Source organism: Perognathus longimembris, chromosome 8 (assembly GCF_023159225.1).
Source record: "Perognathus longimembris pacificus isolate PPM17 chromosome 8, ASM2315922v1, whole genome shotgun sequence".
In the NCBI taxonomy this organism is placed as follows: Eukaryota; Metazoa; Chordata; class Mammalia; order Rodentia; family Heteromyidae; genus Perognathus; species Perognathus longimembris.
The window spans coordinates 13,527,640-13,554,078 of record NC_063168.1 but is presented as its reverse complement, the minus strand read 5'-3'; the positions used below and the strand labels follow the sequence as shown (position 1 = coordinate 13,554,078).

The following is a 26,439-nucleotide window of genomic DNA, read 5'->3' as shown; positions in this document are numbered from 1 at the left end:
TTAAGGCTGGCACTCTTACCACTTGAGTCCCACTGCCAGCTTTTTTGGGTTGTTAATCAGAGATAAGAGTCTTGCAGATCTTCCTGTCCCAGGTGGCGTGAAATGGCGATCCTTAGATCTCAGCTTCCTGAGCAGCTGGGATTACAGGAGTGAGCCACCAGTGCTGGCTAGGGTTTGTTGTAGTGTGCGTTTGTGTGTTATTGTTTTTCTTTTACACAGGTCTTACTATGTAGCTCAGGATGGCCTCAAACTTGTAATCCTCCTACCTCTATTACCTGAGTGCTGGGATTACAATTGTCTATTACCAGGTATGGCTAATACTTCATTTTTAAAAATTCCTTTATTGTCAAAGTGATGTACAGAGGAGTTAGAGTTTCATATGTAAGGCAGTGAGTACCTTTCTTATCCAACTGGTTACCTCCTTCCTCATTTTCTCCCCACCTCCCTATTTCCCTCTCCCCCCATGAGTTGTACAGTTGGTTTATACCACATAGTTTCGAAAATATTGCTGTTGCAATGGTTTGTCTTTTTATCCTTTGTTTCTCAATTTTGATAGTCTCTTTCCCTTCCCTAGTTCTAATACACATATGTACCCAATACCCAGGGTACTAAGGTCAGATACAGTGATACCAGGGGTAATACTTCATTTTTATAAAATGTAATGTGGAACAGGAGCCTCAAAGCAGTATATGATGAGCTACCAGATTAACAGTACAAATGTGGATAAATACTGATGTAAAAGTACATAGGGAACTAACATTTATGGGAAAGGACATGTCTACACTTGATCTCACTGAATCCTAAAAACATCTAGGTAATTAGATTATTATCTGCATTCAACCTGCCAAAGACACACTTGGGTAAACCAAAGTGGCTGAAAATTCCAATCCTTATCTGTCTACTTTGGCCTTTATATCCTCCTACCTGGGGTTGCTCAGGACATGTGACTTGAAACAATAGGTGGTGTGTGCTTGTGTGCATGCGTGCTTTCATGCGTGTACTTAAATAATGAAGGCATGCCAGGGTACATGCTGTTTCAAACAAAACTCTGAGGTTGAGAGAACAGTGTATAGACCAGCGTGGCTGAGGTGGGCTGTCCGGAAGGTGGACAGACGTAGCTTTAGACATTACCATGGTAGTGATGGGCACACTCTGTGGGGTCATAGTTTTCTGAGAGTGAAAGGGCTTTCCAGCAGAAGAGAAGGAAGACAAGACTGCGTGCTAGACTGCTGGGCAGGATTTAGGCACCCACTAGAGTGGTGGCCCAGGAAGAAGAAAGAACCAAGGGCCATCCTGGGGAAGAGAAAGAAGAAAGGAGTGAAGATCTACTGAGAGGTGAACTACCCTGGCTACTAAATACAACTGCAAAGGTGGTTGAAGGCTTTTCATAAGCCAGATAGGCTGCTTCCTCAAGTAAAACTAGGGTTGTGTGAATAAGGAGGAAGGGAGCTTTTAACATGCAATAGTAGAATCCAGAGGGCTGAGATAAAAATTAAGAGACTTTGGGTGAGGAAATCGGTGAAGGCTACTCTAAAGAAATAAGATCCCCACGAGGACTGGCTCAAGTGTAATGCTTGCTTAAGTTTAATCCAGTTTATAGATTTAATGTACAACGTGAAAACCAAAGTTATAGAACTTTATTACTGTACTATGTATTTTGTTACAAGAGGTGCTTTTTTGACTGTTCCTGTCCCAGAAGAGTAACTATGAGACACAGTAACTATGTGACTACAGTAACCACTTTACTGTCTATCTATAACCTGTAATTTCAGGTTGTAAATCTCAAATATAGACAATAAAACTGCTCATGAGCACACTAGCGCCATGCTCTTGGAGCTCTTATTGACCTTTTACTTCTCTCTTATGATTCGATTCTACAATCAGCCATCCCTTCCTCATTCAAGTAGATCTGCACCCTACTACAACCTAGGAAACGTAATTGTAAACCAGTGTTAGCAGTGGACCTCCTTAAATGAAAGGTCACTTAGAATCCCAACCTGGAAACACAGATAGGATTCAACTGTTCTCTCACAAGGTTTCTAAACCTTGGTACTGCTGACATTTTAGCCTGAGTATGCTCTGTGACCAAAGTTGTCCTGTACATTGTAGGATGTTTAGAAACATCCCTGAACTCTTAACCCCAAATGACAGTAGCATCTCTGATCTGTCGCCTTTCAGCTATTTTCCCCCCAGTCCTGGGCCTTGGACTCAGGGCCTGAGCACTGTCCCTGGCTTCTTTTTGCTCAAGGCTAGCACTCTACCACTTGAGCCACAGTGCCACTTGTGGTCATTTTCTATATTCGTGGGGCTGGGGAATCGAACCCAGGGCTTCATGTATAGGAGGCAAGCACTCTTGCCACTAGGCCATATTCCCAGCCCCAACCCTTTCATCTTTATCAAGTAAAAATGTCATCAGACATTGTCAAACGTCCCTGAGAGATGAAAGTACTTCCCCTCTCAGTTCTAATGAGTCAGTCATGATGTATATTAAAATGTCAACATTACCTTACTTTTAAAGTCAATAAGGAGAATTAGACTTAAAATAAAAACTGAAATCAAAAGTTGAAATTGGTGACAGCAGTTCAGAACGTGTCTAATCTTTGTCTATGTTTTATTTAGTGGCCCAGTCTCAAGAACTCCTGATTTATTGAGTTCCACAGCCATGTCCCCACTCGTGCAGGAGTCTGCAGAGTAAACACACACAGCCTGAATCCACACACCAGACAGGGGGTGGGGGTGGGGGGCACCAGCAGTGAGGCGGCTGGAGGAGGTGAGGATGCTGAATAAGCATGCTAAGCAATTCTCTCATGTTCTGTAATTGCAACACTTAGAGAAATCCTGCCGTCCAGTAAGTTTTTACAGTGAAGGGAAAGCACCTGCAAGAAACAACAGGTTTCAGTCTGAAGATAGGCAGATCCTCCTACAAACTTGGCAAAATTATGAGGTTTAGTCTTCATGAAGAAAAATAAACTACTGATTGGTAAATGCACAACTAGTACTGGACTAATCAGCCCATTTCTGATTCTGAGATATGGGGAGGGGTGGTGTTTCGTGTGTGTGTGTGTGTGTGTGTGTGTGTGTGTGTGTGACGGGTTTGAAGTCAGGGCCTTGTCCTTGCTAGGTAGATGTTGTACTGCTAAGTCCTTTCTGCACTGGTTATATGAAGATAGATAGGATATCACTGCCTGGACTATGATCCTCCTCTCTTACATTTCCTGCTGTAGTTGGGTTGACAGGTCAAACCACTATATCCAGCTTTTTTGGCTGAGATGGAGTCTCATGAACTTTTTGTTCAAGTTTGCCTGAAACAGTGCTCCTCTTGACCTCAGGCTCCTATGCAATGACAAATGTAAGCCATCAGGGCATGCTTTTTAATCTACATTGATAGTAATTCCTCTAATGTAAAGACTCTATTGTTATTATAATTCACTACCCTTCTTTTCACAAATTCCAAATATTAAGGCAGTTAATTTGGAACTTTTGGAATACATGAAACAGTCTGCAAGCTACAACATGCTCAGCAAGTACAGTTGGTATTTCTCCCAGATTTTACCAAAGTGGCAAGGCTGTCGGCAGGGCAGCTCTCTCAGTCGGGTTTTTATGCAAAAGCGGTCCTCCTTAACAACCCTCTACAAACAACTTTCCACCCTGCATTTGCTTTCCCACTTCTCTTTATTTCATAGCTCTCACTGATGCCTATTTGTCTCATCTCTTCTGCCCCCACTAAAATCTGCGGTTCCGCTCCCTACATTTTGTTCACTGCTACAATGTAGGAACCTCAAACAGTGCCTGGCTTGTAAAAGGCACTTAGAAGCACTTGCTGCACAGATGAACTGATGCGTGAATGAATGCATTAAACAGCTGCCTGAAACCAGATTCCCACTGAGCCAGGTGCCTGTGTCTCAAGCCTATAATCCTAGCCACTCAGGAGGCTGAGATCGAAGGACCTCTGTTTGAAGCCAACCAGGTAAGAAAGTAGAGGAGACTCCAATTCACCACCAAAAAGCTGTTAGTAGAGATGTGGCTCAAGTGATAGGGCATCAGCATTGAGCAAAAAAGCTAAGGAATGGTGCCTAGGCCCTGAAATCAAGCCCAGTACTGATACTTTCTCTTTCTCTCTCTCTCTCTCTCTCTCTCTCACACACACACACACACACACACACACACACACACACACACACAAAGAGGAAAGATTGAAAATGTTCAATTCTTTGGCAATTTGATAGAGGCCAGTCACTTGAGCTCTTGGAGGATGTATGCTGACCTGTAAAAAAGAAGTGCTGAGAACTTCTAATTTCTAATAGCCTTCCTCCTCTAAAACCTTAGGATTCTCACTCATCTACTTTTCAAATGAGAAAACCTAAATCTTAGTTTGTTCAGTGAGTATGAAAACATTTGGGCCAATTAGGGAGAGTAATAAAATATGACCAACTGGGAGAAGATGACTGAAGATAAAAGAGACATAAACAGAAAACAAGGGTAGAGGCGGGGGACACAGGAAATTCTGGGGAGGAAGAACTGGAAGGAAAAGATAGGGAAGATGACCTGAAGTCACAGAACTGTTTTTCCTGCCTCTGCTCCCTGGGCCAGCAGTTTCAGAGGAACTCTGCAAGTGCTGATAAACAGACCCATCCACAAAGCCATCCCACACCTCAACTCGAAGATCTGTCTCTGGATCCCAAACATACCCTGAACCACTCATTCACTTTTCCCTGGAGAACCTAGCCAGAAGAACAGAATGTTATCCAAACTGGATTTAAACGGTAAAGGCTAGAAAATTTCCCCTGGCCCCATGCTGAACAAAGAAGATGTGGGATTTTCACTGAAACCTACAATTTGAGGTTCTGTCAAGGACGGAGGCAGACCCCGAGGCATGTGGCTTGTTAGCAACGGAGAGCTCTACCACAGCAGCACCTTGAAGTACTCTGATCTCTGTGCACAAATACATTTTACTGTGTCTAAATATCCTTCGAAGGTTGCATTCTGCCTGAGAACTCTCCCTCACAGTACAAAGATAAGGCCTAAAGCAGGGAAAAGTGTGAGTCAGAGACCACTGACTGGTTGTCAAGGGGCAGCTTTAACAGCAACAGATGCCAGGAGAGAGAAATCTTCAGGTATAGTTAAGCCGCAATGTAAGTCTGGTCTTCCACCCAGATTTATCTCAGGGTCAGAGAAAGTAAAGCAAATTCTGAGGAGCCCTAAATGACACAGGAAATAACTTCAGCATTGGCCATGGAGGGATGGACATGGGGAAACCCCATCCTTGTTTCTATTGTTGAACTGTGTGACCTACAAGGCATCAGAGTTTTCAACTTTTGTATTTTAAAATAATTTCGCATTTACCAAAATATAAAGACTCTCCATCTCTCCTTCTCCCAGACTCTCCTGATTGTTAACATTTTACTACATCTGGGCTGCCAGCCTATCAGTATGTAATGCATATACAAGTTAATCACTTGAAAATAAGGTGAAGACATGATAATCTAAATATTTTTATGTCCTAGAAATGGAGACTCACTGGATAATGATTGAAACAACCATGGGATAATGACTGAAACCAGGAAATCAACAGGATTCAATACCTGAATCCAATATAAAGACTTATAAAAATAATTCTGTAAATATTCCAGTGATAGCTGATCTCAGCACAAAAGCCACAAAAACAATTTTTTCTTCCTAATCAAGGATGCAGTCCAGGGTCACATGTAGCATTCACTGTCATGTCTCTTCCTCTTTTAATCTGAAGCAGTTCCTTTATCTCTCATGACCTTGACATTTTTTCAAAAGTACAAGCTAATTATTTCGGAGAACCTCCTTAGTTGGGGTTTATCTAATGTGGCTTTGTGATTAAATTCAAGTTACACAATTTTTGGCTAAAATGTCATAGCAGTGAGGCTGTACCTTTCTCAGAGCATTTTCTCCAGAGGCACATGACATGGTGTTGTCCCAACATGGTGATGTTTAATGTGATCCGATAGCTAACAATGGTATGAGCCATCTTCCTCCACCATTGCTGTCATTTTCCCTTTGTAATTTTCATGGGATCTACTTGTTTCAATGCCCACTGGAAAATTTCTGCTAGGGAAAGGACAAAATTATCTGACCTCAAGTAATCTCAGATAAGTTCCAACTTCAGAAATAAACTAGGGCTAGATAGAGCAGTAGATGGTAAGGAAGAAGTAGTGTGGGAGATTCCTATCGCATTTACTTCAAATAACCCCAAGTCAAATTTGATAATCTTAGTAAAAACAAAGCAATACTGTAGATTGCTTGGGCAGTATAGTTGAGTACATTAGTTTCTCTTTTGGTGCTCTATGTCTGCTGGAAATTTTACAAGGGTGTCAAGTAGCAGCAAGAAGAGATGCCCAGGTCCAGATAGCTGACAGCAAGAGTCAAACTAATGCCTAATTTTCCAGGGCCAGTGCCAAAGGGCTCAACTCCATGATTCCTGGTCCACTGTGCGGCAGTGTAGGAAGTATAAAAACAAAACCTGGGCTGGGAATGTGGCTTAGTGGTAGAGTGCTTGCCGAGCATGCTTAAAGCCCTGGGTTCAATTCCTCAGTACCACATAAACAGAAAAAGGCCGAGACAGTGTTGTGGCTCAAGTGGTAGAGTGCTAGCCTTGAGCAAAAGAAGCTCAGGGACAGTGCCTAGGCTCTGAGTTCAAGCCCCAGGACTGGCAAAAAAAACCCAAAACCTAACTCCCTACCATGTCAGATTCTCTCACCTGACCAGGTTTAGGAATTTCAATTTACCTTATCCAAGAAACACTTTAAAACTGTTATCACAAAGTTAGAAAGAGCACTTTAAAAACTTTTGTTATACTACAAGCCAGGGATGATCATTGCTAACATTTATCTGTTTTCTGTTGCCCAGATTCTGTTCTACTTTTCAAGTACACACACATACATGTGTGTGTATAGATGCATACACACACACACACACACACACACACACACACAGATAACTAACTTACCATGACTGGGTTAAAGTTGTCTACCTCCTCCTTTGAGTGAGTTCCTCTGTCAATGAAGGCCTACAACCAAGGACTGGAACATCTATGTTCCTTGATTCTGGGAAGGATGGTCCTCAACTAGAATCTTCCCAGAAGCACAGGAGATGAGTTAATACATAATGAATACTGATTACCTGGGAGTATTAAGGTTTCAACTTCTTATAATGCCTCAGTTAGATGGGCTGTTTCTGTACTGTATACTTTGCTCACCTAACAACCTTTTAAATAAATATTTAACAAGCAACTTTCACATACCAGAAACAGAGAACATAAGTGTAGAATCGTTTTTCTTCCTTTTGTCCCCTTCCTTCCATTGCTCCTTCCTTTCTTCCTTCATTCCTCTGTCTGTCTATCTATCTATCTATCTATCTATCTATCTATCTATCTATCTATCTATCTATCTATTCTGACTGAGGATTAAGCATGCTAAGAAAGTACTCTGCCACTTGAGTCATGCCCCTAGCTGTTCCCTTTTATTTTTCGGTGACAGTCCTGGGGCTTAAACTTAGCATCTGGGCACTGTCCCTGAGCTTTTTTGCTCAAGGCTAGCGCTCTGTTACAGCCCTACTCCCTGCTTTTTTGGTGTTTTATTGAAAGTAAGAGTTACAGACTTTCCTGCCTGGACTTGCTTCAAACTGTGATCCTAGATCTCAGCCTCTTGAGTATCTAGGATTACAGAAGTGAGCTACTGGCATCTGCCTTGTATTATTATTATTATTATCATTATTATTGGAGATAGGGTCTTTAACTTTGTTCAGCCTATTCTGGAACTCAAGATCTTCCTGCTTTTGTCTCTGAAGTAAGCTGGGAATACAGGTGTGTGCCACCAGACATACCAACCTTTCCTCTTTAAATTACCAGAAAACCAGAAAATGCTCAAATACCTACAAGTACTCAACATTGCAACAGTGGAGATACCATTTAGCTTGAGTGTCCTGGACAGGAAGTCACGAGGCAATCAGAGGAAATTAGAGAGACTTTCCTGAAGAGGTGATGTATACATGGGTCAGTAAATGGAATGAGTAAAAGAGGGGCAGGCATTCCAGAAGGAAGGAGGGCCATGGTAAATACCCAAAGAGAGGTGAACTGAGGCCAGATTCCAGCGACTTGGGGAGAGAAGTTGCAGCTAAAAGAAACCAGGGCCTGCAAATAGGAAAGCTGTGAGATCCTCTTGGTATGACTGAAGCCACAGGAGTCGGTGGACAAGAGCTCACTGAGTACATGACTGTGTGGGAGCTGAGCCAGCAAGGGAAGAAGGTGGTCAAGCAGGAGACCCAGGGGAAGGAGGAGCCTGAGCTAGGAAGATCTGTTCCAAAAGCCCCAGTAGTCCAGCTGAGAGTATATGAAAAAGCTTTCCACACGGCTATGGTTCTTGAGAAATTTAGTAGCAAAGGTAGAGGCACCCTATAGAAGGAAGCCAGAGGGAAGAGGCCTGGACAGGAAGCTCAGGAAACGCTGAAGGATCTGTACATAAAACTGTCCTTCCCTTCTAGGTCCCTGGGACCCTACACAGAGCTCTCTGGTGGTGAGGGATCTTGTGTGACAGCACACTGCCCAGGGTAACTGCTAGGAGAGAACAAGTCTGTGGCCACCCCACAGATGCCCAATAAAGCAGACTCCAGGAGCCAAAGTGTTCACAAAAGATTTCCCTAACGCTTAGGAGAGGAACAGAAGGACACAATGCCAAAGTGCATCTGATCATACAAAAAAAAAATTATCAAACTGAAATGGAAGCGAGGCTTTTTCCTTTAGTTTTTTTTTTCTTTTTGCTCTATTTGTTCATTTATATATCTTTGGGAGGGTTAGAGAGGGGCACAGAGGGACAAGGGCTGGGAATATGGCCTAGTGGCAAGAGTGCTTGCCTCCTATACATGAAGCCCTGGGTTCGATTCCGCAGCACCACATATATAGAAAATGGCCAGAAGTGGCGCTGTGGTTCAAGTGGCAGAGTGCTAGCCTTGAGCAAAAAGAAGCCAGGGACAGAGCACAGGCCTTGAGTCCAAGCCCCAGGACTGGCAAAAAAAAAAAAAGGAGGGACAAAAGGTAAACAAATGCAGCAATGGTACTCACTGGATACAATGTTGAAAATGAACTGTACAACTTGTGGGTGGGGGATGGGAGGGGAAAAACTGGGAGAGCAAAGGGGAGACATTGTCCAAAAAGAAATGTGCTCTTTACCTAACTACGTAACTGTGACTTTTCTGTACATCACCTTTATAATAACAATTTTAAAACTTTTTAGAAAAAGAATGACAATAAAATACTCTTAGTTCTTAAAAAAAAAAAAAAAGATTTCCTAGAGTGAGCGAGAAAAGGGGCGACATTGTCCAAAAAGAAATGTACTCTTTACCTGACTTATGTAACTGTAACCCCTCTGTACAGCAACTTTATAACAATACAAAAAAAAAAGATTTTAAAGATTTCCCTAGGGGGCTGGGAATATGGACTAGTGGTAGAGTGTCTGCCTTGGATACATGAAGCCCTGGATTTGATTTCTCAGGTATATATCCATAGAAGTGGCACAGTGGCTCAAGAAGCCAGGGACAGTGCTCAGCCCTGAGTTCAAGACACGTGACTGGGGGGAAAAAAAAGGATTCCCCTAGAAAAGAGAGAAAAGTAGTAGGGCTAAATAAACAATAATACCTCACCAGAGAAAGCATATATTCACAAAAGAAGTTCTGAAAGCAGTGTAAATATGCTCTGACAAGAAGATCTGCCCCAAGCTTGAGTATTATAGAAAGCATGGCATGAGATGGTGATGGTGACTACTAAAATACCCAAGATCTCACTGCCAGAAAGAAAAGGCAAGGTGAGGCAGAGATCCAGGGATCATAGCTTAAAGCCAGCCCAGTCAAAAAGTTCTTGAGACTCTATCTCCTAGAAGTAGTAGTGTGCACCTGTTAACCCACTGTGGGGTTGGAGAAGTGTAATGGCTGGGGGGGGGGCAGGGGAGGGTATTTGTTATCTCTAGTGGCACTGAGAAGCACAGGCTGGCCCAGCATAAAGTGAAATACTACTGCAAAAATGAAAAACAGAGCTGGAGTTATGGCTCAAGTGGTACAGTATCTGTCTAGCAAGTGAGACCCTAAATTCAATCCTCAGAAAAGTTAAAAAAAAATGGGGGTGGGGGGAGAATCCTCAGGGGACAGGGAATATGGGAGATTTGCTTGGCAGCTTTAACAATATCTCATGGTATTGGAAATCCTGTGTCCTACCTGAACAGAAGAACCAGTTCAATTTAAAGTCCCCAATCAGACAGCTAATTAGGGTCCTGGAAAAAGAACAGAAGGAAAGTGATGAGGAACAAGCTGGGGTTGGACCAGCACCTGACATCTGAGGGACTCAGCAGAGAGACAGTGATAAAGGATGATTTTGTTTGGGACACTTTAAACTCAAAACAAGTTAATCATGCTTGTGTTTCTAAAAAAGACAACATATATTTAGATCTGCAAGAGGAATGACTACAGCACACATTTCCTTTCACACCCCAGTCACAAATCCCTTTTATCTTCGTCAAAGATTTTAAGGCAGCAACTGGGCAGGCTCCCAGAAAGACATGCTAGTTTGTAATCACACACGGAGTCTGTGCCTGGGGACATAGCAATTAAGGGCAGAAACGCTGTCCTCCTTCCAAAGGTCTTATAAGCTCATTTAAAAAAGCAGACTGGTAGACCTATCACTGAAGTAAAATACGTTCATGTTTTTTAAACTACATTCTGTGTTAAACATAAACACAGTGCTATAAAACAACTGGGGGTTGGGTGTCAGGAAAGATGTCTCTGTCTACTGTGTTTAGTGGAAATGAGAGTAGATGGGAGAATCAGGCATGGATGGGAAAAGGTGGAGTGGTAGCATTTCTGCAGGGCTCAAACTGAATGGTACAATATGCTTATAGTGTTGGAAAAGTCAGTAGTCTCTGCCACGGGGCTGGGATTTTACCCTAGGAATAAAAGAGAGCCACTTAAAAGTGTAACCAGTGGCTCGTGCCTGTAATCCTAGCTACTAAGAGGCCAAGATGTGAGGATCATGGCTTAGAGCCAGTCAGGGCAAGAAAGTCCATGAGACTCTAATCTCCAATTAATCACCAAAAAAAGCCAGAAGTGGTGATACTGCTCAAGTGGTAGAGAGAGTGCTAGCCTTGAGCCAAAGAAGCTCAGGGACAGTACCCAGCCCTGAGTTCAAACCCTAGGACCAGCAAACACAAAGAGAGTAACTGAAGACTGTCAAGTGATGAAAACTAGTGGGAAAAGGTTGGGCCAACAAGGACAATGAAGGAGGTTTGAAAATAGTTCAAATAGAGTATGTGCAACTATGAAAATAGAACAATGAAACTTGGTGAAATTGTTTTGGGAAGGAGGTTTAGGGGAAAGGAGAAAAGGAAAGTGATAGAGGGGGGTGAGACAGATTGGAATATATTGTAAAAATATAGAAATGTAACAATGAAATCCCTCCTGAGCTGGTGGTAATAATAATAATAAAGGTGGGACTGGATTTCCAGAGTCCTCTGCTGAGGCTGGACAGGAAGTGGGGAAGTCTTCTCTTGAGGCTGTCCCAGGTAAGGCTGCGATGGAGACCCATGTGAAGGTACGGTGCTGAGTGTGCACTCACTTGGACAGGGAACAGAGCTGCCTGTCACCACGGATGAACCTCACAAATTTTGAGAAAGGGGGCTGGGGATATTATGGCCTAGTGGCAAGAGCACTTGCCTCCTATACTTGAAGCCCTGGGTTCAATTCCCCAGCACCACATATACAGAAAATGGCCAGAAGTGGTGCTGTGACTCAAGTGGCAGAGTGCTAGCCTTGAGCAAAAAGAAGCCAGGGACAGTGCTCAGGCCCTGAGTCCAAGGCCCAGGACTGGCAAAAAAAAAAAAAAAAAAAAAAATTGAGAAAGGCCTTGGTTGGGGGCGGGGGGGGGGGGGGAGGTAAGAATGTACTACCTGCTACAAGGACATGGGCAGGATTGTTCATTTATCACCTTCCTGTCTGCATCTGAATCCTGGCCCTGCCTCCTACAGTTCCTTAGCTCCAAAACCTCTCTGCACCTCGCTGCTCTCCTTGGTGAAATAATAATGGTACCAAACTCACAGGACTATGGTGAACGGGAAGAGCAAACAGTCATGTCTACAACAGAAGGCAGAGGAAACAGGTAAGGCATATGCCTCTTTCTGTCCTGTGTTTTGTACCATGTGGGTTCTTTCTCTTCCAGGAGTTAGGGAGTAAGCAGGCCTTGAAGATTTGGTATAAGGAGGAATATGAAGCAACTCGTTACTAAATTAATGGAATATACTTTGAAACTGTTACTGGGTGCACAGAAGTTTAGAAGTTTATATCTTCCTGGGAAACTGAAACTTAGACCACCTGTTTCTTTTTCATTTTTAAAATGAAGCTACTAGAAAATTTTAAATCACAGGTGTGGCTCAGGTTATATTTCTATTGGACAGCACTGACCTAGAGAAAGGATAAAGAAGCTCAAATCAGCCACTAAGCCCTGAGTGACAAATAATGGGACTGTAGAAAATGACAAGAAGAGAGGAGGAAGGCCACATTCTGTCCTCCTATCATTTTTCTGCTGCAGTCTAGATAAGAGAAGGGAACAAGACGTTTACAAAAAACAGAAAGGGGTGAAGAACAAGGCTGAAGAGAATGAAAACAGAGGAAAAGGCCACCAGAGAGAAGAAACTCCACATGACTAATAGAAAAACTGCCACTGCTCAGATCTCAATACATACAATTCTACAACTATTAAAGTGACAGTCTTTAAAAAGTTTTAACATTCAAAGAACAAGCATTATTTTATCAAGGCAGATCTTTTACATTTTGTTATATCTTCATCAAACCTACCAAATTCTATCACATGAGACTTTGATAATTCCAGGTGTTTAAAAACACAGAAAACAAAAGACTCCCTGGCTTTGGAGAGACAGAACCATTGAAAAAACGTAATCCTAGGTATTTTTCCATCTCATAACTGAAGAATAAAAACATATTGTATGGCTCAAGAGCTGAAATAAGAAACCAGCTTTTCCTCTATATGAATAGGAATCCTTAAGTAGAAATCCAGTTCTAGAGGAGAGAGCAAATGAGAGAGAAAGAAAGTGAGAGAGGGAAAGAAGAGAGGGGAGAAGGGAAAGAGAGGAGAGAGGGAGGGAAGGAGGAAGGGAAGGGGAGAAAAAGAGAGACACAGACAGAGACAGAGACAGAGAGAGAGAGAGAGAGAGAGAGAGAGAGAGAGAGAGATTTGGATCAAGATCCTGGGGTGCAAAGGTACAAGTAAAATAGTTTGACCAGAGAAACTCTTGCTTAATGTCAGAAGACCTTAGAGTTCATGATTCTCCACAGCTCAGCCTGCCCTGTTGCCTGACCCAAGGGGAGACTGGAATCTTTTTTTTTTTTTTTTTTTTTTTGCCAGTCCCGGGGCTTGAACTCAGAATCTGGGCACTGTCCCTGGCTTCTTTTTGCTCAAGGCTAGCACTCTACCTCTTGAGCCACAGCATCACTTCCAGCTTTTTCTGTTTATGTGGTACTAAGGAATCGAACCCAGGGCTTCATGCATGCAAGGCAAGCACTCTACAACTAAGCCATATTCCCAGTCCGAAACTGAAGTCTTGAAGTGATGAAATTCTCATGGTCATATGGAGTTCAGGCAGGAGGAAACTGATCCTATCTATCCTAACTGATGAAACACCATCTGCCTCCATTTCCTTGAAATGGTTGCCTTTATCATCTAGTAGGGGGAAACCAACAATGTAGTTATTCCCACACTGGAACAAAAGAACTTTGACTATCACTCCCCAAACTGAGCAAAACATAGACTCATAACCTAGCAATCCTACTGTTCAGTATAGACCCAGAAGATACATGTACATATGTTTCCAAAGTCAGGCACTAGAGAGGTCACAGAAGCACTATTTGCATTAACAGCCAGATGCTGAAAGCTGCCCAAATGTCTAATGATAGTACCTGGAAAACTATGTGTCACATTCACCCAGTGGCTACTATTAGCAAAGACAATATGCTACCACAATGGGCACAGCACAAGAGCATTTTAAACAGTGCTGTGGAAAGAAGGCTAACACTGGAGGATTCTACTTATATGAAGGAACGAGAGAGGGGAGTCAGAATGGGGTTGATCCTGAGGAAGTCAGTGACTGGAAGCAGCAACAAACCTGGGGTCCATGGATGTTCTGTTTCTTGATCTGAGTGCAAAGCACATTAGTGCACTCCCTATGTCATTAGGTATGTCAACTTTTCCTAGCATTTATATGCTATACTTTTTTTTAAAAAAGCTTCATCTGGTATCTGGGTAAGACAAGCCCTCCAGCCCCTTTGAGCTAATTTTTTCTATTGGCCTTTACAAACTTCACTTGCTCCATCTCTGTCCATGTGCATAATCTACTGGATCTTTCTCCTGGGAGCGCCCGCCCGTATGTCACCATCAGTATTTATGGCTTCCTCCCACACAGGGCCTGTGATTCACACCCCACTGGCGGATGCCTTTGCTAATTTATGCCACCCACACCAATCTAGCCTTTGTTTTCCTTCATCAGCAGTTACAGAGTTCGTATCATCATTAATGTGGATATATTGTCAGTTGTTTTATTCCTGCCAAAGCTTCCCAGCTAGACTAACAACAGAAGCATGCCCTCTGGGGTGAAGGGGTGGGGGTGATCTCTATCCTCCAGTCTCCACAGGCACCGAGGATTAAATCATTTCTCAGGAGGTTCTAGAAGGGTGTGGAGTGTGAACCTCTTTCCATTTCCCGTTCACTTCCCAAGTCCCTGCCTGCTAACCACTCCTTACCACTACACATTGAGCAGCTGGGGAAGAAGAAAAAGAACTAGAAGAGGAAAATCAAAGAATACGTCCTTTCTTCTTGCTGTCTTAATATCCACCACTCAACCTATTTTGTTTATATGGGGTACTTGGTAACATCTGTCAAAATTACAAAGATTTTCAAAAGTCATAAACATGAGCTTTTTAATATGTATCATGTATTCAAAGTCCACCTCCTCTCTATCTTCCATAATCTGCTTCATACCTAACTCATCTCACTCCATACCAATCATAAGAATCCTCAAGAATCCTTCATTTCGCCTTACACAAACAGCATCATGTAACATACTGCAAAACAACAAGAAAAAAATATCACCAAATTCTAATTTTAGAACACCAACATATTACTCTTCTTTGTTCAAACAATGAATAGAAGGCAGATGATTCCCGGCTCTGCAACTTGGGAGAAGACAATCCTACGAGGCGTCTGGACCTGGGATTGCGCAGTGGAAACCACAACCTGGCCTGAGTTAGTCGGTGCCCCTTCATCCCACAGTAGATTCTTCTCCATTTCGGGATGTGTCACCTCCCGCAGGTAAAAGAAAAAAAAAAAAAAAAACCAAGGGAAAGGTTTGGCCAAACACCAGAGAGCACATGTTTCTCTGGGTGAGTCCCACACCCAACAGTACTCAAACCCATGGGTGCCAGGTGAACTGAAGCACACGAGCAGTTTTGCCTTTGCAGTAAACGACGCCTTAATTTCGTAGAGTTCATACACATGCACGAAGACGGAAGGATAGAATTCATCTTCCAAGTCAGCTAGCCAGTCTGCAGAATGGTCACCACTATGACCCCGGGAGGCCTGGAAGGGCCCTCGGGTTGGCCGGGCACTGGGGGGGGGGGGGGGGGGAACGCACGGGTAGGAACTCACCTTTCCCTGTCTGCCGGGCTTCTAGATGTTCCCGAAAAAAAAAAAAAAAAACAACAACCACGCACACACTCCCGAGTCCCAGGAAGCCAAGGGGGTTGCCGAAGCGCGTGTCCTCCGCAGGACCGGCCGCGGAGCCGGGGCAGGGAAGGTCACCGGCGGATTCCCGCCGGCAGACCCCACACACCCCGCCTCCCCACCGAACGCGCGGGCGGCTGCAGCTGCGGCAGCGACCGGCGACCCCCGGGGCGGTCTCCGCAGCCCCGCGCGGGGACGTGCGTTCGCTCGACCCCGCCGGCTCGGAAGCTTCCAGCAATGAATTAAACCCCAAGCCGCTGCGGAACGCAGTGTGGAAACGGGCCGCCGCGGCGGGAACAGCCGCCCGCGCCAGCCCTGCCGCCAGCCCCGCCGGCCCCGCCGGGCGTCCTCACCTGAGGGGCTGCGGCTCCTCCCGCAGGCTCGGCGCCGCGGGGAGCCTCGACCCTCGGCCCCGCGCCCCAGGCAGGCGCAACTGCAGGCATCGCGTCCCCGGCGCTGTCCGCGGGGGGCCTGGGCGGAGCCGCCCGGCCCCGAGAACGTGTGAAGGCGGCCCGCCGCCCCACCCCCCCAGCCCGCGGTCCCTCCGACCGCCGAGGAGGGGGCTGCACCACGTACCTCGGCCGGCAGGTGCCGCCGCCGCCGCCGCCGCCGCCGGGTGCGCGGCTGCCGGGGACGCCGCTCCGCTCCGCGCCGCCCGCCGTCCGGGGCGCATACTAGGGAGGGGGCGCCGGCCGGCCGCCTGTCCCGGGCCCCGCGCCCCCGCCCGCCCCCGGAGCCCAGCGCGCGCCCATTCAACCCCAGGGCCGCCCGCTCCCGGGCGCGGACGCGGAGGATGCGGGGGGGCGGAGGGGGGAGTGGGCGGGGCGGGGCGTCACGAGGACGCCGCCGGCCAATCGGAGCGCGCGAGGGAGTGCGGGTCCTTCGCCCGAGGATGCGGAGTGGCGGGGCGCCCGCACGGGGACGCGCGTCCCGCGGGAGCCCGGCGAGGGCGCCCGCTGCTCCCTCCACGCGTTTAGTGGGTGGAACGTGAACATCGGGACGCGGGCAGCGTTCAGAAGGCTTCGGGGCTTTTTCTGCTACGCCTAGACTGAGCCACTGCGGGGGGTGGGGGCCCACGTGCTGTCCTCGCCTGCGGGGGCCCCTTGTTCTCTGATGATGACCGGTCCCAATCCCCGAGGCCTGCCTGGGAAGCGTCAGGACGGGCTGGTGGGGCCGGGACACGCGGAACAGGTATCCATTGTGCGTATGGAGGAAGAGATAACGTTCCTTACTCAAGCTGACCACCCATTTTACAAAAGAGGGAACTGAGGCCCGGAGGATAGAAGGAAATGATTTGCATTAAGTCTTTGGGGACCCTTAGGGGCCCAGCTCCAAGTCAAGAGACTCTTCTTCTTCTTTATTCTGGGGAGAAAGCATTGCAGGCTTGAAAAGTACAAATATTAGTAAGTCTCAAAATTCTGGAGTTGAAAAAAAAGTTTAGCCGGGAGCCGGTGGCACACTCCTGTAATGCTTTCTTTCCCAAAATAAAGAGGAAGGAGACAATCATTCATCTCCAGTTAACCACCAGAAAACCAGATTTGGTGCTCGAAGTGGTAGAGCACTACTGGCCTTGAGCTCAGGAACAGTGCCCAGGCCCTGAGTTCAATCCCCATGATCAACCACCCACCCACCCCCCAAAAATTAAAGCACTAATAATTCTATTTTTAAAACAAAGCTGAATGTGAATTACATATCTGCAATGTCGCTTTGTCTTAGGACTTGTTGATTCTAAGGTAAGGGTCAAGCCAATGAAATTGGCCAGGTCTTCCTTTCAGGGTGACAGACACAGAGCCTGGAGGCCATGTGTCTATGATTCTTCTCTCAATTTGAAAAGGAATGTCTTAAATCATGAGCCACATAAATTTGTATAAACCTAGAGCATTGTCACTGGTTTTGTTGTTGTTTTGGATTTTCCCCCCCTTCTTTGGCTACAGCTTGCACAGCTGTTTTGAAGATGTCTTTGTTCTCCCTGGTGGGTTCAAGGGTGCTGTAACCAAAGCCAAGATCAAAACCACTAGTGAGGAAAGGCTGAGAGGATTCTTCTTTAACTCCTCCCAAGGCAGTTTTTCCATTAAAAAAAAAAAAAGAAGAAGAATAGTTCTAGGTTATTCTAAAGCAAGAGTGCTGAGCACATTTGGAGGGGAAATGGAGGAAACGCTACATGGCGTAATCTAAAACTAGTGAGTTGTCCAGGGCTAGACAGATGGAGCAGCTGCCTGGGGCCACGACAGCTGCACTGAGAATGTGATTACCTTGCCCTCTTTCTGTTGGAGAACAGCCTGGAGCCTGCCTGTTTGGTTGCATGCTCTTTCTTCACTTAGCTTTCTTTCAGCTGTTCTTACTCTTAGCTGCTATTCCCCTTTAAAAACAAAAACCTATCTGTAAAGCAGGGCCCGATTAGCATTATGACCATGGTGGAATCCTGAAGTAACCTGGTGTGGAAGGGTGTGAGAGAAAAAAGACTTGAGCAATCCAAGCTACCTCCCATCCGAGCATCACAGAGCATCAGCTAAGCACCCACTGTCTCATTCACTCCAGTCACGTTTGGGTGGAGGGGGAGAGCTTGACCCATTTGTGCAGGAAGATGAGCCCAGCCCCAGAGATCCTCAAACAGCACTCTCGGATCAGCCACTAGATCTCAAAGCCTTACTAGTGTTTCTCCAAATCAGTGACTGGCCTCAGAGAAACTTCTAGAAACTGAATAGCAGAGACAGAATTACTTAAAAAAACCAAAGACAACTACAATGCCCTGATTCTTTTTTTCCCCTTGTACATATTATTTCAGTCATTCTGATATCAGGCATTGGGTTGCCTCATATGCCCTCATTCCTTTAGTGCTACAATGTACCCTTAGTGTGAGCTACGTCCATTCTTTCTTATTTTCAGGACCAACAACTGGGCTCAGACCAATCAGAACCCACTATTCAATGAATTCTCATCAGGGATTTTAATTGGTCTAGCCCAGTTGATGGTCCTGAAAATGTGTTCTGTGGACACCTGGGAGTCCCTGAGAACCTTCCAGGGAATGGTTAAAGTAAAATCTTCTTCTTCTTCTCCTTCTTCTTCTTCTTCTTCTTCTTCTTCTTCTTCTTCTTCTTCTTCTTCTTCTTCTTCTTCTTCTTCTTTTTTAAACTTTCTCCAGTACTAGGGTTTGAATTCAGAGTACTGGGGTTTGAACTCAGAACTTTGTATTTGTTAAATGGGCACTCTATCATTTGAGCCCCACAACTACTTTATAATAATCTAAGACATCATTTACTCTTTCATTCATGATGCAACAGAAAGGTGAACAAAACTGCTGGTTCACAAATCAAAGCAATGACACCAAAATTATTAAAATCTCAACTCTTGTGTATGTATCTTTTAAATATGTTATGTGACAGAATGGAAACTATGCACCAGCGCTGGTGGCTCACACCTATAATCCTAGTTACTCAGGAGGCTGAGAATATGAAGATCCCAGCCAGAGCAAAAAGGTTGTCATAATCTTAACTCCAATTAACCAACAAAAAGCTGAAACTGGAGCTGTGGCTCAAGGGGTAGAGAGCCAGCCTTGAGCAAAGCAGCTAAGGGAAAGTGAAAGGCTCTGACTTCAAGCCCCAATCTGGGGTTGGGGAAGAGGTATACATAAAACACTTGCAACCCAGATATATAATGGCTGTCTAAGGAAAATCAGGTGTACAGTTGATTGATTTGGGAGCTGAATCAGTTGTATTCTTCATGAGATACCATTTCACTTGAAGAAACATCTAACTATGGTTCTTCTCATTTGAATATTTGAAAGATATTTCCTGGAAATGAACTGAGTGACCCTGTGTCCTTTTTGTTTTGTTCTGGTCCATCACAGGGCTTAAATTCAGGGTTGGGGCACTGTCCTTAGGCCTCTTTGCTCAAGCCTAGCCCTCTACCATGTTGAGCCACAGCCCCACTTCTGGTTTGAGGCCCTAAATTGGAGATAAGAGTCTCATGGATCTCTCTGCCCAGACTGGCTTGGAACCACCAGGCTCAGATCTCTGCCTCCTGAGTACAGGCAGGAGCCACCAGCACCTGGCCTTTTTTTGTTTGTTTTTGTTTATTTACTTTTTTGTTGTTTTGAGCCTGTGTCTTTAAGGAAAATAATTAGCTACTTGGGGCCAACGATGGAAAGCTTCCAACTTTCAAGAGAAATGTAGTATTTAAGGAAACTTGTAATACCATGAGCTTGATCTCAGTATCCAAGGATTTTTTTTTTTCTGATGAGCTCAATAATGGTATCAGTGAATATGGTTTTTGGTTAATATATAACATGTTGACTTTTACGAAGCCTGTAGAACTCAGTGAATAATTACTTTTCATATAGTTGATGCACAATGTTATAAAGTCTTATCCAGAAAATGGTCAACTTTAACATTATGATAAACTCATAGTTTCTGATTACTCAGTGCACCAATCTTCAAGAGACTAGTGCTTTTAGGATCTCACAGATCTGAAATTTGGGAAATATGTTATATCAGAGAACATCCATAGTTATCTTGTGGTACTAGGATTTGAACTCAGAACCTTCTAGGTGCTAAGAAATAACCCTATCATTTAAGCCATTTCATGACTGCAATCTTAAGTACTTGCAAGGCTGAGACTTGGAGGATTGTGGTTTGAGGCTCATCTGAGCAGAAAAAGTTCACAAGACTCCATTTCCAACTAAAAAGCAAAAATAGAGGTTGGAGGCTTGGCTCAAGTGGTAGAATATAATCTGTAAGCAAGAAAGGTAAGCTAAAGGCCAAGGTCCTAAATTCAAGGTTCAATCTTTGGGGAAGGCGCGCGTGCACACATACGAGCTGATATTGGGAAGAAAGGGAAATAGAGAACAAAGTAGAAAGAAACCATTTTCTTTGGATATTTGAGCTATTATATCAAACCTGCTCTACAGCCCATTTTTCTTCTATGTATTCTGTATATAAAAATATAACAGAATTTCTCTATGGGTTAAACTAGTCAACTTCCAGTACCCCAACTGATAGACAGTGCACTTGTGTATGCATATTTTTATCTAAACAAGTGCCTGAGACCTCAAGATCATCTTCTTTCTAGGATTTACTCATTTGGCTATCATGAATGCATCCCAAATTAGCTTCAGAAATGAAAAGGGAAGGCAGGAAAAGGAAGAAACTGGGCAAGGTTAGGGTTCAAATAGTGGTGTATATGCTGGATAGCTAAGCACTTTTTTCCTTTTCTTTAATTGACTTTCCTATGTTTCCTGAATTGGTACCATTAACATGTTTTTTTCCCATTGAGGAACAAATAACTATATTATTCGATTTTTAAACACAAGCCCACTCAGCACCTAAGGGATCCAGATGGCTACAATTGCCAACAGAAAACCTATAAGGGATGAAGATGGGCTCCCCACTAAAGCAATCAGAAACAACTTTGTTTCATTTCCAGTTTTGCCAGGCATTGGTGGCTAATCCTAGCTACTCAGGAGGCTGAAGACTAAAAGATCAAGGTTTGAGGCCAGCCCAGGCTGAAAACTTCATTAGACTCCTATCTCCAATTAACCATCAAAAAGCTGGAAGTGGAGGTGTAACTCGAGTAGTATAACACTGGCCTTGAGTGTAAAAGCCAAATGAGCACATGAGGCCAAGTCCAAGCCCCAATACACACATACACACACACACACACACACAATCTTTAATGTTACTATAATGCTGTTTTTCTTTAAAACAGACCAAAAAAAAAGTGAGGGGAGGTCACAAATCACTGAAGTTTCCAGATGGCTTGTTTCTTTTCGTCCGCCAGCTGGCTCTGTCCCACACCAGGACAGAAGTGATGCATTCAAAGCTGTCAGGGCCAACACTGATGTGACTCTGCTGTAAGTGGCCAGAAGGGAAGGAAGGGCAGGCAGGTGCCTGAGCCCAGGCTGAGGAGGAGGTAGGGGTGGAAGGCGTCTCCCTGTCACAGGAGCTTCTTGGAGGATTGGGGAAGCAGGCTTACTTACGAAAGCAGCATCTTTATCTTTTGCTCGCAGCGGCCTTCACCTCCTGTGAGACTCCTATCCTTGTCCTCCAGAGCTGGCATCATCTCTGATCACAGCTTGGTAGCCGTCAACCATGCAGACTGTCTGCTGCCCTGAAACACAAAGGGAGACAGTCCCTTGAGGTTTTTCTAAGAGTTTTCCTGTAAGCAACCAGGGGAGAATCAGGAGTAATACAAACAAAGCAGGAAAGAGACATTACAAAAACATCCTGGAAAGGCTGTGCATTGGCAGAGGGTGGCTTTGCTGGAGGCAGCATCCCTGCCCCTATTGCATCCTTTGCAAGTTAGGGGAGCCATCTTTTTTTTTTTTGGCCAGTCCTGGGCCTTGGACTCAGGGCCTGAGCACTGTCCCTGGCTTCTTCCCGCTCAAGGCTAGCACTCTGCCACTTGAGCCACAGCGCCGCTTCTGGCCGTTTTCTGTATATGTGGTGCTGGGGAATCGAACCTAGGGCCTCGTGTATCCGAGGCAGGCACTCTTGCCACTAGGCTATATCCCCAGCCCCTAGGGGAGCCATCTTGATAGACTCAAGCATGGCTAGAAGCTAGCGCTACATCCATCCAGCCATTTATCCCTCCTGTGTCCCACTGCACAGACATTTGCTACAAGTGATCCCTGTTATCTTCTCAGTGACCCTTACAGGGAGGATCTTTTCCCCACACTTAAGATCAATTGAAGGGGAAGAAATAACCTACCTAAAGTCACATGTTTAGGATATAGCAAAACTAGTATCTTTGAACCCAGGGTATTAGACTCTAGAGCCCACCAAGGCATAGTGCTTTCCATGAAGGATCGAAATGGTCTAACTGAAGAAGAAGGCACAAACACAATCATGTAAGACATCAAGGTCTGCTAATACAGAGCCACAGGAGCAAGGGGGTGGGGCATGGAGGGCATAGCTGATTCTTCCTCAGCACTCAAGGACTTCTTGGATTGGTGAAATTTGAATCCAGCCTTGAAGACTAAGCTAGGGGAACCCTGTTTGCTGCTATGTACTAATATCAACTCAAAGTAGATCAAAGACCTTAATGTCAGACCTGAAATTTTGAAATTACTGCAAGAGAAAGTAGGTATAGGCAGAAACTTTTAAAAAAGTGTCCCAGGGACACAGCAGATACAAGAGAACTTGACAAATTGGATTACACCAAAAATAAAAGTTTCTGCACAGCAAAGGACAGTCACCAAACTAGAAAAACAGACAACAGGTTGGGAGAAGGTCTTTACCAACAACACATCAAAGGCCTAGTATCCAAAATATATAAGGAGTTCAAGGAACTAACTCCCCTCAAAGCTAATAAACCAATCACTAAATGGGCAAAGGAACTAAGGAGAGATTTCTCAGAGGAAGAGGCAAGAATGGCAAAGAAATACAAAGGAAATGCTCAACATCACTGCCCATAAAGGAAGTGCAAACCAAAACAATTCAGATTCCATCGTTCCCCAGTTAGATTAGCTAACATTGTGAATTCGAACAACAAATGTTGGCAGGAATGTAAACTAGTACAACCACTCTGGACAGCAGTCTGGAGGTTCCTCAAAAACCTAAACATAGATCTTCCCTACCATCTAAGCCATACCATTCCAGACCATCACAAGCCAGGATATCATAAAAATACTTGCACATCCATGTTTGCTGTTATTCATTCACAATAGTCAAGCCATGGAAACAGCCCAGAGGCCCTAGAGTGAATGAGTGGATCCAAAATCTGTGGTATCTATACACAATGGAATTTTACGTGGCCTTTAGAAAGAATACTATTTTGTCGTTTGCAGGGAAATGGATAGTCTTAGGAGAATCCTAGCAAGTAAGGTAAGCCAAGCTCAGAAAGACAAATGGCACATGTTTTCTCTCATAAGCAGAAACGAGATCTAAAATACACTGGGATGTGATAAATTGTAGACCAAAAGAAGATATTCTTAGGAGAAGAACAGAAAGGCACAATGCTTATGAGCATCTGATCATATAAAATAATATTTATCAGAATGAACTCCAGGAAGTGGAAACAAGAGGTTTTTTCTTTGTTGCTGTTTTTGTTTTCTTTTTGCCTTGTTTATTTCTTTACATGTCTTTGCAAAGGCAAGGGAGGGGCACAGAGATGGAGGGACAAAAGGTGAACAAATGCAGCAGTGGTACTCACTAGATACTATGTTGAAAATGAGCTATACAACTTGGGGGACAGGAGGAGAAAACTGGGAGAGAGCGAGGGAAGGGGTGATATCGTCCAAAAAGAAATGTATTCTTTACCTGGCTTGTGTAACTGCAATCCCTTTGTACATTACCTTTGTAGTAACAATTAAATAAAAATAAATTTAAAGGCCTGGGAGTATGGCCTAGTGGCAAGAGTGCTTGGCTCATATATATGAAGCCCTCGGTTTGATTCCTCAGCACCACATATATAGAAAAGGCCAGAAGTGACACTGTGGCTCAAGTGGCAGAGTGGCTAGCCTTGAGCAAAAAGAGGCCAGGGATAGTGCTCAGGCCCTGAGTCCAAGCCCCAGGACTGGCCAAAATAAATAAATAAATTAATTAATTAATTAAAAAAAGAATAAGCTAGAGGTTGAAGTTTGGGCTGTATTCGTTTTCTATGGATGGGTAACCAGTTATGACATATTAAAATTAGAACAAGACAAATTTGTTGGGTACCACTGGCTCACCCCTTGTAATCTTAGCGATTTAGGAGGCCTGAGGTTTGAATTCAACCCAAACAAAAATTCCAGGAGATTCCATCTCCAATTAACCAGTAAAAAGCCAGGCTAGAGAGGCATGGTTCAAGGGGTAGAGCACCACCTGTAAGCAACAAAGCTGGGAAAGAGCTTGAGGCTCTGAGTTCAAGCTGTGTAAACAAACAAACCCACAGAATTTACTACCTTACAGGTTAAATCTGGGTACAATATGACTAGATTCTCTGCCCAGGATCTTGTGTGAGCTAGTCAAGGCTTTCATCTGGGCTCTTGTCAAGTTCGTGGGTTTTTTGCCGAATTTATGTTCTTGCAGCTACAGGACTGAGGGGCTTACTTTCTTGCTGGCTATTGGCCAGCACTCTTTGCTTCTAAGAGCAGCCCACAGTTCCTTGTCATGTGACCCCATAGGAAATTCACAGTGGGGGAGGTTGTTTTCTCCTAAGGCAATACACTTCTATGACTGTCTCTTTGTCTACCAATCATACAAAAAAAAAATGGTACTTTAAAAATCCTCTTGTGATTAGGTCAGGTTGACTCAGATAATCTCCTTATTTTAAGGTCTATGTTTTGAGACCTTAATTTCACTGGCAAACTTCCTTCATAGAAATACCTAGACTCATGTTTGATTGAAGAAGTGGCACAAGTGTGTCTGCACATATAGCCAGGAATTTGGGGAGCCACCTTAAAATTCCCACACACAGTAGGGTTTAGCATGTGGAGATGAGGAAAAGAACCCCATAAAGAGGAAATCGGATAAGCAAAGGATGCTGAGAGGCTATTGAAAAATGGTGATAGGAAAGTCAGATAGAAAAGTGAGTTGTTTTTAGCAACATGAGAGACTAGATTCTGGAAAAATCCACCAAGTCAAAAGCTCTAAGATGCCGGATCGGAGGACATCAAATAGCATGATTATATTCTTTCATTGTTGCTGTTTTGCTTGCTTGTTCTCTTCTTTCCTTCTTTCCTTCCTACCTTCCTTCTTTTCAAAAAAACCAAACAACAACAACAACAAAGCTGGGAGGGCACCAGTGAAGGGATGACATTGTCCAAAAAGAAATGCAGTCTTTACCTGACTTATGTAACTGTAACCACTCTATACATCACCTTTATAATAACAATTTAATTTTTTTTAATTCTGGAAATTGAACTCAGGACCTAGCACTTGCTAGGCAAGCACTCTACCACTCAAAACACACCTCTAGCCCTTTTCCCCGTTGTTGGTTTATTCACTTATTTTTGTGCTGGTCTTGGGGCTTTAACTGGGTCCTAGGCAATGTCCTTAAACTTTTGTGCCCAAAGCTAGCACTCTACCATTTAAGCCACAGTTTCACTTCTGACATTTTTGGTAATTAATTGGCGATAGGAGTCTCACAAATTTTCCTGCCCAGGCTGGCTTTGTACTGCCATCCTCAGATCTCAGCCTCCTGAGTAGCTAGGATTACAGGATGAGCCTCAGGTATCCCGCTTGATGTTGGTTATTTTGAGATGGGGCCTCACTTGATACCCTAGCTGACCTGGGCTTCCATCTTATGACTCATGCTTGCCTGTGTAGCTGGGGTGACAGGTACACATTACTGCATTAAGCCATTGTGCGTCCCTGGTAGTCAGAATAACAGCTGTGTACTGCCACACCCAGCCACTGGTTGAGATGGAGTCTCTTAATGTCTATGCAGCAAATCCCTGGTTCTTCACCTCCCAAGTAGCTAGGATTGCAGTGATAGCACAGGTACAACCACAGGAAGGGGATACAAGGGGATCATCAACAAAAGAAGCTACAGTTTCACATGGCATGTTGAAAGTAATTACAACAGTGATAATAACACTCATGTTTTATAGCAAGGCTGTATATAGCTACTTACATTAACATACCTGACTATACCTCACAGTGAAACAAGAAAAGGAAGATAAATTTCCCCTCGGGACTATTTGGGAATAGAAAGAGGACCACCTC

At 44.3% G+C, this 26,439-nt stretch overlaps 1 protein-coding gene across 2 annotated transcripts in view; it reads right to left on the bottom strand.

Annotated features, from left to right (window-relative positions):
- Positions 1-21,854, bottom strand: part of St3gal5 (ST3 beta-galactoside alpha-2,3-sialyltransferase 5) — a 57,204-nt gene extending 35,350 nt beyond the window's left edge. The window contains exon 1 of one of the 2 annotated variants that reach the window (XM_048352564.1): positions 21,771-21,854. The gene's annotated coding sequence lies outside the window, so the exon portion shown is untranslated. Of the gene's footprint in view, positions 1-15,166; positions 15,328-21,770 lie in introns of those variants that run through there. The other variant, XM_048352565.1, reaches the window with a different exon arrangement.
- Between the last annotated feature and the right edge of the window lie 4,585 nt (positions 21,855-26,439).